This window comes from Pteropus alecto, unplaced genomic scaffold, assembly GCF_000325575.1.
Source record: "Pteropus alecto unplaced genomic scaffold, ASM32557v1 scaffold63, whole genome shotgun sequence".
Taxonomy (NCBI): domain Eukaryota; kingdom Metazoa; phylum Chordata; class Mammalia; order Chiroptera; family Pteropodidae; genus Pteropus; species Pteropus alecto.
This window is the reverse complement of record NW_006434897.1, coordinates 2,315,174-2,333,010: the sequence shown is the minus strand read 5'-3', so window position 1 is coordinate 2,333,010 and position 17,837 is coordinate 2,315,174. Positions and strand designations below refer to the sequence as shown.

At 32.5% G+C, this 17,837-nt stretch overlaps 1 protein-coding gene and 1 pseudogene across 1 annotated transcript in view; both read right to left on the bottom strand.

Moving 5' to 3' along the window:
• The window catches only part of CCSER1 (coiled-coil serine rich protein 1), a 1,126,758-nt gene that overhangs the window by 899,108 nt on the left and 209,813 nt on the right, over window positions 1-17,837 (bottom strand). The window lies entirely within an intron of this gene.
• LOC112478906 lies at window positions 9,217-9,335 on the bottom strand (annotated as a pseudogene).

Sequence of the window (17,837 nt, the reverse complement as noted above, 5' to 3'; positions counted from 1 at the left end):
TCTCTCTCTCTCTCTCTCTCTCTCTCTCCCCTCAAGAGGGCAAACAGCAAACTAGAAGAGTATATTAAGTCTTGAGGAAAAAGAGTAATAGTGATGTTCAGAGGTAGTAATTCTTCAAAAATGAATGAAGTCCGGCTTTGTATTTATATATATAGATAGGTAGTGAATACATTAAGAAAAGCAAGAATTTATATTTAGAGACTAAGACTGAAATAACAAAAGCAAAAAAAAAAAAAAAAGACAAGAAAAAGAATCTAAATACTAAATGATACCACAATATCTCTGATCATTTTTTCTACTGATTTCAAGGTTACCATAAATCATATTTAAAGAAGTAAATATCCACTAAGGAAAGCCTAATGATATTGTCAAGTGGATACTAAACACCTTAGTTCTTGGGATTAAAAATTAGAACACTATGACTTTAGATAAATTTTCACTGTAAAAAAAAAAAACAGAATTAAACATTATTAAACTTTAGAAATGTGTTAACTGTGAACACAGGACAATAGTTTCAGAGATGATAAATATCCCCAAATCTAAGTGCTTCTTTCTACAAATGAAAGTTACAAGTACTATTTTTTATTGTATTTTATTGTACTGTATTGTATCATATTGTATTGTTATTACATTACATTATACTGTATTACATTGTATATGTATTTGGTATAAGGTAACTAATAATTTAAATTATAATTAAAATAGACTGTTTATTGGAAGCTCTACAATATACTGTGGCAAGAATAGCTCACTGAGAATATAAATTGCTTATTTATACAACATTAAAAAGGTATTATAAAATATAGGCAACTAAGATAAGCTGCCATCTTCAAAAATGCAAAAACAAAATTGAAACAACAAAGAAAACATAACTGAAGTTAAACAGAGAAAAGACAAAGTTTTAAAAAGGGAGATATTTAAAGATAGTATTATTAGCTTATAAAGCACTATCCCAATGAGAGAATCTTAATCTGGTATCAAGAATACATTGATCAAAAAAATATTTTATAATTAGAGTATAATAATATATCCAGTGGCAAATTAGCCTAAATAATTTTATATTTGGATGTTCAATTTCAATGACCTGTACTATAGTCTTAATTGTTTCTATACAAAATTTTTATGTTAAAGTCCTAACTCCCTAGTATGTTAGAATGTGACTGCATTTAAAGATAAGATCCTTAAAGAAGAAATTACAGTTAAATTGAGTCATACAGATGGGTCCTAATTCAATATTACATGTTCTTATAGAAGAGGTTATTAGGGCACGGTCAACACAGACAGAAAGATGACAATGTGAGGACAAAGCAAAAAGGCAGCCATCTGCAAGTAAAGAAGAGAGATTTCAGGAGAAACCAAACTGCCTATACTTTGATTGGGTAGTTCTAGCTTCCAGAACTATAAGAAATGAATTTTTCCTGGTTAAATCACCCAGTCTGTATCTCAGAAAATTAATATAACCAACAATATTTAGAAAGCAATGAAGGTCAGAACAAAGGAAGAAAGGAAATAAATGGGTGCCCAGAGTATGACTGTCATCTTTTTCTGTTGTTATGCCAAGTAAGAACATCTTTTTCATTATAAGCTTTTACGGTTTGTATAGCATTTCTCCCTTTTATTTGAAACCACCCTACCTAATCCACCTAGATATAGAAAAGGTTACCTGGTTCTTACAAGAGCCAAATCCCCTGTGTGAATGGAATTTATTTGTGGATGGTCCAAGATGGGCATCTTAATCAAATTTGCTCATCAGAGCCCTTCATAGAAATGAGGAAAAGTTTTGCATGTTTGTTTGTTTGTTTGTTTTTGTAGGGGGCTAGCTACTGTAACATTCAAAATGCTGTTATCATAGGGACTTGGATTTCATTATATGGTTACGATCATTCTAAGTCTTCTTGAAAAATTAAAAATGTCATAGTAGGTCATCTGGTTCCTGGTTCTAAGATTTCCTGAGGTCCAGAGGAATACGTGATCTTTTCAGGATTGGATTGTTCAACCCTCTTTTGAATTGTGACAGTTAATAAATCCACTCATAGTTTGAAAAATAGTTAATATATTTTTTTTTAACAAAGAATTAAAATACTAAAAACCTTGTCACTGTTCTTCCAAGATTTAATTTAAGAACATGATAACACAAAGCGAACAAATTAACTTTGGGAAACTCACTACATTGCTCTAATTTTATTCTCATTTTGCAAGTGACTCTCTTGACATTTGGACTAGCAGGGGTCCATTTTCTACTGATCTAAACCAACTCTTCTTAAATTCTACTCATTCTAAATTGTCTTGCTGTGATATCTTGCTTACCAAGCAACTCGATAGGCTAGTGGAAAGTATTTGAAGTTGGTGAAACATCAAAATAAAAGGAAAGTACACACAGCAACATGTTATGTATGAAGAAAAATCAATGTGGACTCATAAACCTGAAAGGACATATCTTTTTCAGATCTCTCCTTAAAAAAGACCAACAGCAGCAATATTTTTGCCCTACCTCCTCAGCCAGTCCTTATGTACAATCCAGATAATTGTTGCCCAATATCCACCAACAAAAAAGAATCAGGGCTCCTCAGTTTTAGGGAAAGAAAACAAGAAAGAAAGAAAAAAACACAGAAAGAAAGAACACAGAACATCTTTTTGTTGCCAGAAAACAAGGTTTATCTAAAATAGTCAAAGGCAGTTTTGAAAGTAAGCAAAGTAATCATAAATAGCTTCTCCCTGGCTAATTTCTCACATTATAAACATCAACAAACACAAATCACTATAACTAAATGGAACAGTTTGAATCTATTGAAGGCTTAGAGTTTATAATACTCAAACAGAAAAGTTAATACGAAGGATATAAAGAGGTACTAATGATATCTACACAAAAATCACAAACGGGGTAGAATATATTATATCTCTATTGTTTTTAATAAATAGTTAATATATGGTTTTTTTGTAATTATATGTACATTTATAATATGAAAACACATATTTTTTTTCACCTGTGTAAGGGAAGACTTGTAAGTAAAATGGTATCATATACTGCGGTTCTGAATCAGAAAAAGAAAGGACTGATCAACTCTGATAGTCACACATAATAACCAAGTGGAAAAGGAGTTGAGCATTTAATTAACACTAATGATCATACCCAATATCTAAGAGGGCACAACTGTGTTTCAGACATTTGATAAATTAGTGGAATATCTAGAAGTGGTAACTAAGCAGAAATAGTCTCTCATCTCCTGGTAGTTAAAAACCTAATAGCTCTACATAATAAAAAAAATAATAATGAAAGTCTATGAATTTTTAATAATGTTAATATACCAGGCATATATATCATACTCATAGAAAAATTGGTGTGTAATGCAAGCAATTGGAACTTAAAACACAAATAATTTTTTAAGGGGACATCGATATTACACCAAACTAAAAGTTAGGCTTGAACTTTGAAAAAAAGGCATAAGGGCATACAACAAGTAAAGTTTAATTGAAAAAGTAAAGTCCATCCTGATGGTCAGTATCTTGAGTTTAAATCATTTTTGAATGTACAGAAAATTCTAATGACTAGATAAAAAATTATCTAGTCAACAACCCAGAACATGCATATTTAAGAGACAACTTCTGTTTTAAGTCTAGTATGGCTACTAAATCCTAGGGAAGTGCAAAAAGAGATGACATATTTCTGAAATCCCAGGGAAATATGAAAATTTCTACATTGGCAAAGTGCAAGAAGGAAAAAGAAATGGAAGTTCTTAGTATGAGCATATTTGTAACCAGTTTTAAGGAAAGCATATTGATTTCCTTTGGCGTCCTTGTAATATATATAATTTTCTTCTCTAAAAGTGGCTAAAGCATTTAAGATAAATTAATATTTTAGACTTGGTATTTTAATAAAACATTAGGAAGAATTCAATTATATAAAATTTCAACCAATGGTTAAATGCGATGGAAAAATTAATACATACTCTAATTTCTTGATATGTAAGATTTATGTGACAATTTAAGAACTATTGATTATTTAATTGCAAGAAAATACTAATTATTTACTAAGTTCATAAAATTAACAAATTGAATATTAAATTAAACATAATTATTACCAAGTATTCTCTAAGCACACATTTAAAAATCTGTCAACAATACTGATTACTCATGTAATCTCCTAAATGACTTCAAGCTATTGAGAGTAAACTAAATAATTAATGAAGTAATTAAAAAATTAATTTTCTAAACTCTAGGGATATAATAATGAACCTAATAGGCATGCTTTATTTCCTCATAGACCTTACAGAAAACTGTATTCTAGTAAAGAAATGCCAATCTCTTTTATAAATAAATAAAAAAGGTATTATAATCTATAAATCAGTCTCTTGTGTTTGGTTAGTGTGAATCAATTCTTCAGAGCCTGGTTGCTACTAGCTGAAATAATAAAATTGAATTTCTGAAGCTACAAAGTTGAAAAAACAAACTCTGGTTACTCCGTTAATATGTAACCATTCCGAAAGGTCCATTCTAAAATATCTCGTTAGCCTTATTTGTCTCTTTATTGCAATAAAGATAATAATTATGATCTTGCTAAAAATATAGGAAGTTGAGACATGTCACTACACAAAGAAGTATTGCTTAAGAAAGAATTCCATCAAAGGAGATTATTAAATTATTAAAAAACCTTAATGTAGTATTATAAAGATGTTATTAATTGCATTTCTATACTGTTATATATTAGTCAAAAGACTTTCCAAACAGGCTTAAAATATCTACAAGCAAGATACAGCAAACTTTCCTGTGAGTCTAAAAATATAATTTGTAATTGCCTTACAATTAATTATATTTGCTTTTTACTTGGGAAAAAAGATAAAGTTAACTAACTTGGTAAGTATCTTTAAATAATTTATATTACACCAGAAAGATAAATGACATGAATTGTAAAAACTGAAAGACCTATAAGTGGCAAGGTACACACATCATCCAAAACAGGCATTGGAACAGGCTGAGGACATACAATTTGATGAGTTGAGTTGTGCACACCTATATATGCAGCGAAGGAGAGAATATACTAATACTTGCATGTATTTTTAATGATATAATAGCAGTTATTTTTTGGAAAAATAAGTTAACATGACAATGTTTTATAATTACTGCTCTGAGGATAGTTATTTGGTTTTAATTTCCTGGTCGTATAAAGAAAACAATCATTATGATAGTTACCTTCACCTTCTAACACGGAGCCATAAAGTATTTACAAACACAGCTTGCTCTATGCTAGTTACTGGCTTAACTTATGGATTTGTGTTGTTTGAAATATATTTTTAATAAATATTTTCAAAAATTTGTCTTAATTCTTAATCTACCTTTACTCATAAGGCTTCATACAAATTCAAAAGCACACATTCTAAAAATATAAGTGGTGATCTTATGTTATTTGTTAAAATAATATATTGCCATTATATATGTGTGCATAGGACAATATTTCATTCTGATTATTGTGTATTTTTGTATTTGTGACATATTCAGCAAAATTAGATTCTCAAAGCTATGAGGAGTTGCTAATTCTTCCTTTTATACTAATTCTTCCCTTTGTAAACAATTATATAAGTTATTTCAAGTAGCATAATGCTAAAATACTTAAACTAAAATATCATGCTATAATATTTCTTTTTAGAAAGAGTTAACATTTGTATAAATTCATAAAACTATAGATTTTATATAGATTTTAAACCAATATCTGAATTTATACATTTAAAATTAAACTCTAAACATTTTATTTTCATCTATGTAAGAGAATAAATTAAATTTTTGTTATTAAGTAATAAAAATAGAAAACCAGGGAGTGTAAATATGTTACAGAATTAGCAAACTTCATAATTTAAAGTTAAAATTTAATGATTGCTGTTAGTATAAAAATGCACTTTTTTTTTTTTCTTGTCACTTAAAACATGGAGAAGAAGAAAATTATCTTTTGGGCTTTATTTTCATGAAAAAGTACAAGCAATGTCACAGATATCGATCTCCTTGATTCTAAACCTGACAACATCAGTTTGTGTCATTGTCAAAAACAACACAAATAAATAATTTGATAAAGATTAGAGATTTGAGAGGGATCATTATTTCTAGAATTCATTCTCCTTGGTGTACTAGAGAAATTGAGCATCCTACAGTTATGAAGTGTACTTCATTATCTCCTAATTGGTGTCCCTGTCAACTTTTTGCCAATAACCATTTCAGTTCTTCAGCTTTCACTTATAATTCTTCCTAAACACTACTCTGATTAAAGTATTCATTTGTATGCATTCCCCCACTGTCTTAACACATACAAAAAAGTCAATGGTATATGTCTACAGAATACTAACTTACTTGTCAGTCAAAACTCTACAATATGATCTCTATCTAAAGCTCCAAAATTGCTTCCTACAAACTTATTATAATTGAACTCGTTTATTGATTGTTTTCTGAAAATTCCATTTGCATTTCTTTCATTGCAGAGTCTATCCCTTTGCTCCAAATGCCTAAAGAACAAATACAAGATAACACAGTCACATTTTATTATATCATGAGTATTTTTTACAATACTACTTATAACAGGTGCTAAAAATGGGTTTTTGATAATATTAGGAAATTTAAAGGCCTTTCTCTAAAACAACTCCCTTTATATGTAATATGTGCTGGTTCTCATGGAACATAAATTCATCAACTGTACCCACACTAAGCAGAGTATATTTGCCGAGAGAGTAATTTGGACTATTTACTGTACTTCCTGCTAGAGAAGTCCAGAAAACATATGACTATCTCACTCTTCCTGCTGCACCTAAGCAGAGTTCTTGCTTTCAGAATCTCTAGTGTTGTGTAATCACAGTATATGGAAAATAATACCTCATTACCTCATAGTATCTTACATATAATATAATAATATCTCAATTATCTGGAAATGAAGTGTCTCCCACTTTTGCTATTTTCTGTGGAATCTCAAACAAGTTAACCTCTTTGGGCTATGATTCTCTTTTCTATAAAATGAGGGGAAATCAACTCTGATAATCTACTTTCCTTATCTGTAATCCCTTTCACATGCAAATGATCTTTTATTATGCTATGAGATAATGTTAAAAAAAAGTCTAACCTTTAAATTTTTGCTTGACGTCTTTCTTTTTCAGTTACAAATTTAACCAAATTTCTATCTTTTATTTACACTTCCACCAAGGTCCAATTAATAATCTGTTCCTTTATGAAGACTCCCTCATCTTGATGTGGCTAAATTAATTTCTGTTAACCACATGAATTACTAACATTAATTTCTTTCCATGTGGCTTATAATAATATTCTTATTTACATCATCTTGAAAGTAAATATGTGTATTATCCTCTGCAGCTCCTACAACACTTGACACAGTCCTGCATATATGAATAATTTCAACCAAAAATTATTAAGAACTTATTATGTCAGGTATTGTGCAAGTAACACACTGTCTTAAAGTTTGAACTCATTGACTACAATAGTATAATACATAAAGTAGAGCATTTTCTGACTTAATGAAAAATTCAGTTATTTAAACAATTGTTATATTTCCCTTAAAAGTATCATATTGGAGCTATGTTGGAAAGCAGTATGATTCCACTTACTGAATTATTTTCATATTAATGTACTTCGTATTAAGGTACAAATACATTCTCACAGGCAGAAGTAGCGCACCGTAAATAATTGCAGAGTGCCCTTCTTTTTTCTTATGAAAGTAGAACTTCCTATCTATTAAAAGATTAAATTTATATTCCTTTATGTAGTGGAAAGAATAGTATTTTAATGACTACTATAAAAGTGTAACATCATCTAAGAGAAAAGGACAAACATTTCAGCAATATTACATATGGGCATAATTAGTTTTGAAGTGCTTTATCATCAAGAGGAATTTCTTTAAAGTTTAAATACCTGTAGTGATCTATAAAGGTATCCTATCTCCTATTCCTTGAATAACTAGTTTAAAACACACAATATTGACATATATTGTATAATAAAAATATAATCACAAAATAAATATATTCCTAAATATCGAGTGCACGTTAATATTAATTTTATCTAAAATGTAGAGAACAAGAAAGTATCATTAGAGTGCAAATAAGAAAAATAATTGTATAGATGACACGCAAGCCAGAATAGAATTGGTTCATTTCCTTAGGTATGGCATGTTTGCTAACTTATTTATTTGATACAAAGATTTTTAAATGAATTTATCCCTCTGGAAAAATCAATATAAAATTCAGAGAATATTTTTTCTTTTATCTAAATCACTTCCAAACTGAAAACAAAATTGGAATATTCTACTCTGTCCAACCATTCACATCAATTTTCAGTTTTCACTAGTTCATACAAAGAACATACTATAAAGAGGTGAGAGTGATAAAAGAGCACTTGTAGAATTCCAAATAAATGAAGTGATCTATAATTGACAGGAATCCAGTTCAGTACTTAAAATCCATCGATACAAACCAATCAATTCAACTTCATTAATATATAAATTAATGGGATTTATAATATAATGATGGAAGGTATATAAATAATGATGAAAATTAAAGAAAAGTAGTAAGTTTAGAGAAACATCATTTAAACAAAAGAAATTTTAAATTATAGTTGCTTTATAATATTATTATAAACCTTTTCTTTTGGTCTGGAAACTCATTTTTACTTCATTCTTATGATTACAGATTATGATTTATTTTTATGATCCTAAAATACATTCATTAAGTACATTTTCCCCTTCTTTCTTATTTTCCTTCATAGCAACAAGATCATTACGTTTGTAAAATACAGTGACCATTAGTAATTCCATGTACGCCATGATATATTTTGGTGTGAAAGTATTAAAAAAAAAAACCTCTTAATACAGTTATATCTTTTTTTTGCATTTTATAAATACATTCCCATATATATAATGCAAAGTAAATATAAAATTAGCCTTTGTGTTTTTATGAAGTTGTTACCATTCTCCTATAAAATGTACCATTGTTTCTAAAAGACTCAGACTGTTTAAATTACTTCATAAATCTGAGGAAATTCTTAAAGAATAATGAAATAAAATATCTTTTATATCTTAAATAACATCCTAAAGTAATTCACAATGTTATAATGAAGTCCTACCTAGTCATTCCCTCTTTTTTTTTTTTTTTTTTTCAGGCGAGGCAAGCCTTGGTTGACCTCACAGATTGCAAGGACCTTGTCAGTTTACAATCCCTTATTTTTCAAATTTTTTTACGCCTACAGCACCTGATCTTCCTAGGCACTCTCCCATCCAAGTACTAACCAGGCCCGACCCTGCTTAGCTTCCAAGATCAGACTGGATCAGGCTTGTTCAAGGTAGCATGGCCATAGACTACTCATTCCCTTCTCCTCTAATTATCCTACCTACTAATTACCACAGTCATGTGTGGTGGTGGTAGATAAGACTGGTTTACCAGACTGGCTTTCAGGCCACAACTGCTCTGCCTTCATATAATAACCCTTGCCTATACGAAGCCCATGTTTTATCATTGTTAGTTCCACTGCCCCTGCTGCATTCTTTGAAGATGTTGACCCTGGCTTGGCCATGATCTCAGGTACCATCAGTGTTCAACTCTGCTCAGGGCTAGGTGTCTTCCTTTGTACTCTCACATGACTTATGCTTACTTCTGTTTTAGTACTTTGCACTGCATTGCACTCAGTTCTTGAATTATCTGTTGCCTCTATAGGACTATAAAGTCTTTGGGAGCAGGAGAGGGGACACAATCTCTCACTCTTCTTGAATGAACAGGCTATTTAATAGATGTCTGTCCCTAAGGAGGTTACGCCATCATAAATGAAACTCTAATATTCAACTAGAAAATGAAGGAGGTTGGGAATGGTTGTCAATTAAAAGTTCAAAAGGCATAGACAATAACTTTTCCTCACATGGCTAGACCCAGGTAACAGAAACTTGAAATTAGTTGAAATATTATCAGAAAATATAAGATAAGTACATTTCAAAACAGATTGCAAAATAAAATAGTGGAATAATTCATTTGAATAGTTATGAAAATCAAAAAATTTAAATGTACTCCGGGCAGTAAACGCAATTTCAATTGAGGTTAAATGTTCTATCTATCCACATAGAAAAAAATAGAAAGACACAAATAGTAATAATATATCAAGTGCCTCAACATAAATATCATTAATGATTTAATAATTAAGTAATACCTGAATACTATTTTTTAAATTTTATCAAAAGTAATACCTGAAGATTTATTTAATTTATACTTATTTTTATAAGAGGAGAGGGGCCTATTTTTATTATTTTCTCACTTCAGCTTTATCATACATTTATCCTATTAAATATCACTTTTTAAATTAAATATGACTTTCTGAGACATTCAGAATGCTTATCACAACTACCAGTGTTTTTACTATAATTCCGAGAATATCGCTTTCTTATATCATGCCATATATACCCTAATTTCTGTAGAAAGTAAAATTGCTATTTATTTCAAAGGTTTCCATTACACTATCTTAACTCTATTATCCCCAGTTCTCTTCACTGGACCAAGCAAATGACTACTTTGTGATATACCACATTTTCCCCTTTCCCTATATTCAAAATGTTTTATCGTCTACATTACCATTAATCATGTGGGAAACATTTCAATCACTGATACCCAAGAGACTTAATAAGTTCTCTAGCATGGGCTTCACATGGTTATCTGACATGGAGAAACAAATATTTTTGTTTCACCTCATATCTTTAACTTTTCCTTATAGAGGAACATTAATCTACATATTACAGATTCTTCTGGAACCATGTAATCAGGTTTTGACCTTAAAGCCATCCTGTATAACCTCTAACAGTATGTCCCTTTGTGCAGACAACATAGAAAATCATATATTAATATGACAGGAACACAAAATGTAGAAAGCCTCTGAGTCATAATGTGAAAGAGAGCTGCCCTGGAGAGTTGCCAGATTCACACTGCATTTTATCTGTGTGAGAAACAAATTTGTGTTGTGTTGAAGCCATTAAGATTTTTCATGGTTTATTTCTTAACACTGCACAGCCCAGTCTATCTTATCTAATAAATTCTCATTCTCTTTATGCTTATTTCATACGTTCCCTATTCTTCAAATTTTAAGATCTATAATATTCTAATAACTGTTCCTCTACAATAGACTTTAAATAGTCTTGTGTGTCTATCTTTTAGCAGGTCTCTATTACTTTCTATCATTGGCATTGTTGACTTTCATGTTGGCAATATACTTTGTATACAACTTTCATAAGGGGATTTTACAAGGTGTTTTAAATCCTATGAATTCAACTTTCTTCTACTTTGCACATTTTAAATGATATTCATAAACAATAAGCTATGTGGCAAGACTGAGTTACTATATATTTAAATTATAGGATATACTATTCTTCCTTGTGGAGAGACTTTAATAATATATATTCATTGGCACAAGAATTCATGTCTATATTGCATTAAAATCAAATGTTTTCTGCAAATTTATGATGTATTATTTTGGTAATAATAGTAACAGACAACTATGTTTGAAAGCAGGCCCAAATTACTGTACTAAAATATTTCTTGATATACCTTAAAATTCTAAGGTACAAAATCAAGATACATTATCTTAGGTATATTTGAGATATCATAAAGTTGAGAAATTAAATGAGCTTATGCTCTCAATGCTTTTTCAGTCAGACCCAGTTTTAAACTGCAATTTTCAAAAGATGCTAAGGATATAAAGATTAACTCCATATTGCATTTAGAAATTTTTTAACACAACCTATCATTTACCAAATATACGTATGGTGAGAACACTCGTGGCTTTTTGTGAAATCTAATTTTGACTGTGCAACCTAGCTTTGGATCACTCTGTCTTAAAGACTTAAATTCTTTCTCTGTAAATGTAAACAATAAGTTCTGCTTACTTAGCACATATTTGTTGTTAGGATAAAATTCTAAAAAAAAATAGTACAATGTTTTGCAAATATTACTTATTACTAATTCTAAGTAACAAGTCAGGTATGCATTTTAGTTCTGTCAAAGCTAAAAATATTTGGCTCATCCACAAGCACTGTTTATTGTAGACAGAGATCAGCTCAGTGCTAGGTCAGGTTTCTAGAAAACTGAAATTATTTACTTCTAAAAGAGTTATAAATACCTGAATAATGTTGCTCAATGAACAGATGCTTAATAAATACTTGCCAAATGAATGAGGAAATGCAATGAATGAACGAATGAATGAATGAATGAATAATATAATTTATTGATAGAGAAGAAATAAGAGCTAAATGGCAAGGAGAAATTAGAGATGAAGCAAAAAACAGTGATACAGAAACAAGATAATATTATTTCTATCATTTAGCCATTCTCATGAACGAAAATCTAGTTTTTGAAAATGTAATTAAAAATATGTTCTATGGAAATTTTTCATCCACAGTTTCTCTAATTATGGTCTATTTCCAATTATTTTTTTCAATTTCTATAAAAACACTTATCTCAGTTACTATCAATTTATTAGGAAATGTTACATTGAGTTACATTGGGTTTCCTACACTTTAGTAGAACATAACACTCACAAATTGATTAATCTAAGTCCTATTATTAAAATTTGGGCAGTGTTTACTTATGTATTTTCTTGTTATTTCATTTCATTTCATCACTCAGATGTCATTTTTTTTTTCAACAAACTGATGTGCTTTTGATGTGCTACTGATATTTTTCTTGGAGGCCATGCTCTTTTGTATTTATATGCTGCTGATATAAACCCATTTTCCATTAGAATGATTTAGGATCCTGCTACCCAGATCACATACAACTTATCTAGCACCTTTACCTAATTCCAGTGCTGTACAGTGTTGACTGATAGTTTGGTACATGTTCTGATTTTAGATAGCAAAGCATTTTATGGAGTGAAATTCAGTAAAAATTAAATTTTATTACCTAGTTATAAGTGTTAACGGAATATGATCTCCTCTCTGAAAATCATCTTTAACAATACATTAATATTATTTCATGATTTCAAACATAATGCATCTATGAGGAAGTGTCTTAAGATTTTACCACGTCTGCAAACTAATCTTTAGCCTACCATAGTCATGTTTGCTGGAAGATGTAAGACTCAAGTCAGATGCAAAGAACTTTATTACTCACTCCAATAGCAATAGCCAGAATATCAGCATTTTTTGGTGATGAGTTTCTAAGTATCAATTCCCACAAGTCAACACAGAGAGCTGGGTGATAGTTATACATGCACTGGGCTGTATTACAGGAGACAAAACCTGTTTGGGAGGTGCAGGGAGGATGCGAATTCTCAATAACGGGCAGCAAGCATACCTGTCATTTGTTTTGGAATAAGACATTATATAGAAATATTTTCCAAATTTGTCCACTATTAAACATGCTTGAAAAAATATTCTGGCACAAAGGCAGTGAGTGCCTTTGCTTTCAAGAGGTACAGAAGTATGAGAGATTCATGGACAATACTGAGTCTTAACAACATCCAACTCTGTAGTTTCTTAAATTTTCCCATCACCACAATACCTTGTTCTCCACTCTGATTATTTTGACTAACCAAGGCTGGGATCAAATCCATCTGATTTGTCCCTGAGAGAATTAATTAAGGCTACTAACAACAAAACTCCGAACAATAATATGAGGTTGACTTGCAGAATCAAACTCAACCACGTCCCACAGGGTCCCAAACCCAGATAGCTGAACAAATCCTATAACTGATCAAGACTGCCTGAAAAGCCACGTGGCTTTCTGTATTGACCTTTTCACTTGACTTTAGACATTCACCCAGGTACAGCAAGAACTATTAAAGTTTGCAGACTCAGCTTTGGCAGGCAAAGAGAAAGTCTAGGGCAAATTTATCATCCAGAAACTACCTTGGTCAGTGAGTTGAGGCTAACCTAAATGCCTCTGACAGCTAAAGTTGTGCCATTGATCACTGCAGTCAAAGGCACGGAGAGATTTCATACCACTTTTTTGAACTGGTGATTCCCACTGAAGGGATAACTGCATATGCAGTGCACATTAACAACCCACCAGGAATGACAGGCAACCTGCTTTCAGAACGATCTCTGCACTCATCTGAAGGATACATGATATACTGGTTGTATTCCCTTAAATACTTGAAAGTCAATTATGACCACCCCAATAGTGCACATGTTTTCAAAAATCTCTGGCTTCTACACCAAAAACACAATACCAGGGCAACATATGGTGCTCCTGAAATAAGAGTGTTTTTAACAATCGTTACTCCTCCAAAAACAGGGGGCGCAAGTTGACAGAGTTTTCAATGTGGCCTCCCAGGTGGCTGGAAAGTCCTGGGTACCCTATTAAGTTCAAATAGTTGGATCTAATTCTCATTTTTAGAGAGTCTGCCTGAGAAAAATCAGTCCAACGTGTCTTGATGTCCATGGAACCAGTCAGGTGGCATCTGTCACAAGATGACTGAGAGATAACCATGGAAATCTGAGTATGGAAAATATTAGGAAGATTAACAAGTGTTTTCATTGGAGGTATAAAAACTTAGAGTCATCCCTGCTATAACCAATGGATTTCCCAGTAAGGTTAAAGAGAATGGTGATCAAATCATGGTTAGAGCCATTAGGTTGATGTGCAGTAGACCCAACACTCAAATTTAAGTAGACTGTAGTAGTTTGAAAGAGCCACACCAGGGTATTTTCCTTCATGTAGAAGGAAACAGGTGTTCTGTAAAACAAAGATGATTGATGTCCCTCCTTCCCCCATACCTCTTTGGGTCTATGTTGTTCTCTTTCCAGGTTCTGAAATTGCTGCTCTCCTTCTACTACCATAAAATTCTCATATCCCATCGTAGTCATAATACTTTAATTTTTTCCTGTCCCCAGCTCTCTCAGCTAGAAAGAATGAGGTGAAAGAAGACAAAGGCATTTTCTTAAGTCCTACAGAGACCCATTTTACCACTCACATGGTTCATGAAAAACATGCAATTGATCTAGGAGCATGTCAATTCAACAAGTTTCCAGATAGATGATCTAGAATTAAGTTCGAAACCTATAGGCCCCAATGTGGCTAGGAGGCTACCAATCAGGCTAAATTAAGGTTGCCATTGAGGAAAAGAAAGACACATCATGCCAAATAATAGTCAAGTGAAATCCTAAATTTTCAAAACAGGTTTTTATAACCTCCACCCCTTTTGTCAGGCATTGGCTGAGAGGAAATGATCCCTCTCTGAGGACAGCTACACTCAATGACCAAACTTTCTTATTAAGAATTTTTTTTTTTTTTGACCGGGAAAAGGTAAAGGGGTAGAATAAAAAGTCTTTTTGAGTTAATTATTGAGCAGACCATCCCAACACTCAATGACAACAGATAACTGTAGATGATAGGGAGTGTGGAAGTTTCAGCATCTTAATTATCGCTTCATCCTCTAGTGGCTTTTGTAATAAAAGGAATGCTAACATTATACAAATAAGTTTGGAAAGCAGAACATATGACTAGGATTAGTTTCAGGGCACATAAATGTGTGGCCAAAGTGGGATAACTGAACAGGAACAGCACTATAACCTGAAAAAGTATCAACAGCAATGGAGGTACTACCAAGAGGGGCGGGAAGATCAAAAGTCTAATACAGTCAATGTGCCAGGAGTAGGTGGAGGCAATGCTCTGTGTAATGGGATTATCTTCACCAGGCAAAATCACATCAACTTTGGTAAGAATCACAAGTTTTGCATGCAGTAGTGGCCTCTGCATAAGAAAACTAAAGTCCTTGATTTTGTGTCTAGACTGTGATGGTGGATGTGTTACCATGTCCACTACAATGACAGATCCAGAAATGATGGCAATATGGGCAATACAGGCTGGATCAGCAGCTTGATTCCAGTCGGTCTTGCCAGAGAAGAGGCCTTTGCTGTGAATATCTACATGAGTGATCCATATTTTTAATTAGAAGCTGCAATTTATTTCTATGCTTCTTGGCCCAAGAAGGGTATCTTTAAAATTTCCAGTCTTCAATTTTCCAAATGGAAGATCAAACAGTTCACTTGCAAATGCTAAGGGTCAGTAAAAATCAACGATGTTCATCAAAGGGAATATCGGTCAGAGTTATGACAACAGGCAAGCTCTGCCTACTAATGAGAACAACCATACGCTTTTGGTTTTACATAGCTGGTGCAGAGTTTCTATAGCTGCAGCAGTCCAGGAGACATTATTGAGTTTTGATTAAGCTTAATCATCAGTGTTTCAGGCCTAAAAATTTAAGGAAAACTCTGAATTGAAGACCCTATTAAGTCAGCAGATTTGCTTCTGGAGGTAGTGTGGGGCAGAAAGTTTCCCCCAGCAGGTTAACTGCTACTTTTTCATTTAAAGCTGAGATGTCCTGAGGGCCAGGCCAGTGACATTCTAGTATACACCATTTCCATTTGACAAGCAAGGCTTGTTGGGCCTTTCTCCTCTTATTAGTTATCGAATTGATCCACCCCAAAATGAAAATATCAGACCAAAGAATCAAGAGAGTTCAGTAGCAATCTAGTTTCTGCTTTTCAAAAGGAGAGCCTGGTAACCTTATCAGGAGGTAACAAGTCTAAATCCCCAAGGAGTGTCTATCAAGTGGAGACTGTTTCCCTTTGCCAGATCCTCTAATTGGCAAAATCAACAGTAATAGAGATTTTAGCTCAGAGGAGTAATTAGTTTGTGAGGCCTCAAGGGGCTGAGCAATTTTCTACATGCACTATTCCTATTGAGAGACTTTTCCTGGCACTTATGGGAAAGAAAAGCACATACATATAGAGATCGATTTTCTACTATATATTCAGAAAGTAACAGCCACAAAAACAACACATTAAATTTTCCCAACAGGCCCTACTTTAAAAGTTCACACTAGCTCCCTTTTTTTCTCTGAGAACCTTACTCAAATGCCATTAGTTGCATTTTGGTCTCTTCCCCATATGGCTATGAGAAAGAAATGACTCGAATATCTGTATATAACAGAACCATAAAACTTAGAATCCCTTTCCTCCTTGAAGTCCCTCAGCATACTCAGTTAGATCATCATGGTCTTTGTTCCCCCTGAGAACTGGGAGATTTTGGTCTCATCCATAATTATCTTTCTCCTTGAAGCTACTTAGATTGGGTCTAGGCTCCATGTCATTAGACAAAGCTTCTCACTCACTTTTAATTTTTAGTGGTGTATCAGCAGCTTGTGGATCAACTAAACTAACTTCAAAACCTAATATTGAGTGGCAAGATCATCATTACTGAAACCATATGTTTCAGACTAAATGACTCTTTAACAGTCACAGTAACATCGTTTTCCTGCAAGAGCCACGGGTCTGCTTCTTTTGGCAGACTTGGGCTTGACTCTCAGAGCAGCAAATATTTTAAAGAATCCACATTATTCCATAGAGCTTGCTGCCCCTTGTCATAAATATCTAAATTCTCACTTGGCTTTTTTCATAGAGGCTAGAATTATCTTAGGTAGAATGACTTAGTGGAATAATGTATCTGGAATTTTTTGAGTCAGTGTCTCATTCTCCAGTGGGCCACCTTTCTTATCATTGTAAATCCAACCCTCAGCCATATGAGCCTGAATACTAGTCAGTGCTTCATCTCTGGTTTACCATAGAAGTCTATCTCGGAAATTTCTCTAAGAGAGTCAAAACACCCTTAAAGCCTCTAGAACCCATAAAATATACTCTGAGATCTTTAAATGCCATGTCTAAATATATCTAAGGTTGGCAGACTGCAAGAGCAATTGAGCCGGAAAACAACCAAGTGTTGCCCTTCTACCTTTAAGCATTATATGCCCGGGCCCTTACTTCCCAAGTAACCCATACAAAGTTGTAATGATTCACTCACTCTCTACCTACAGCAGTCATGAAT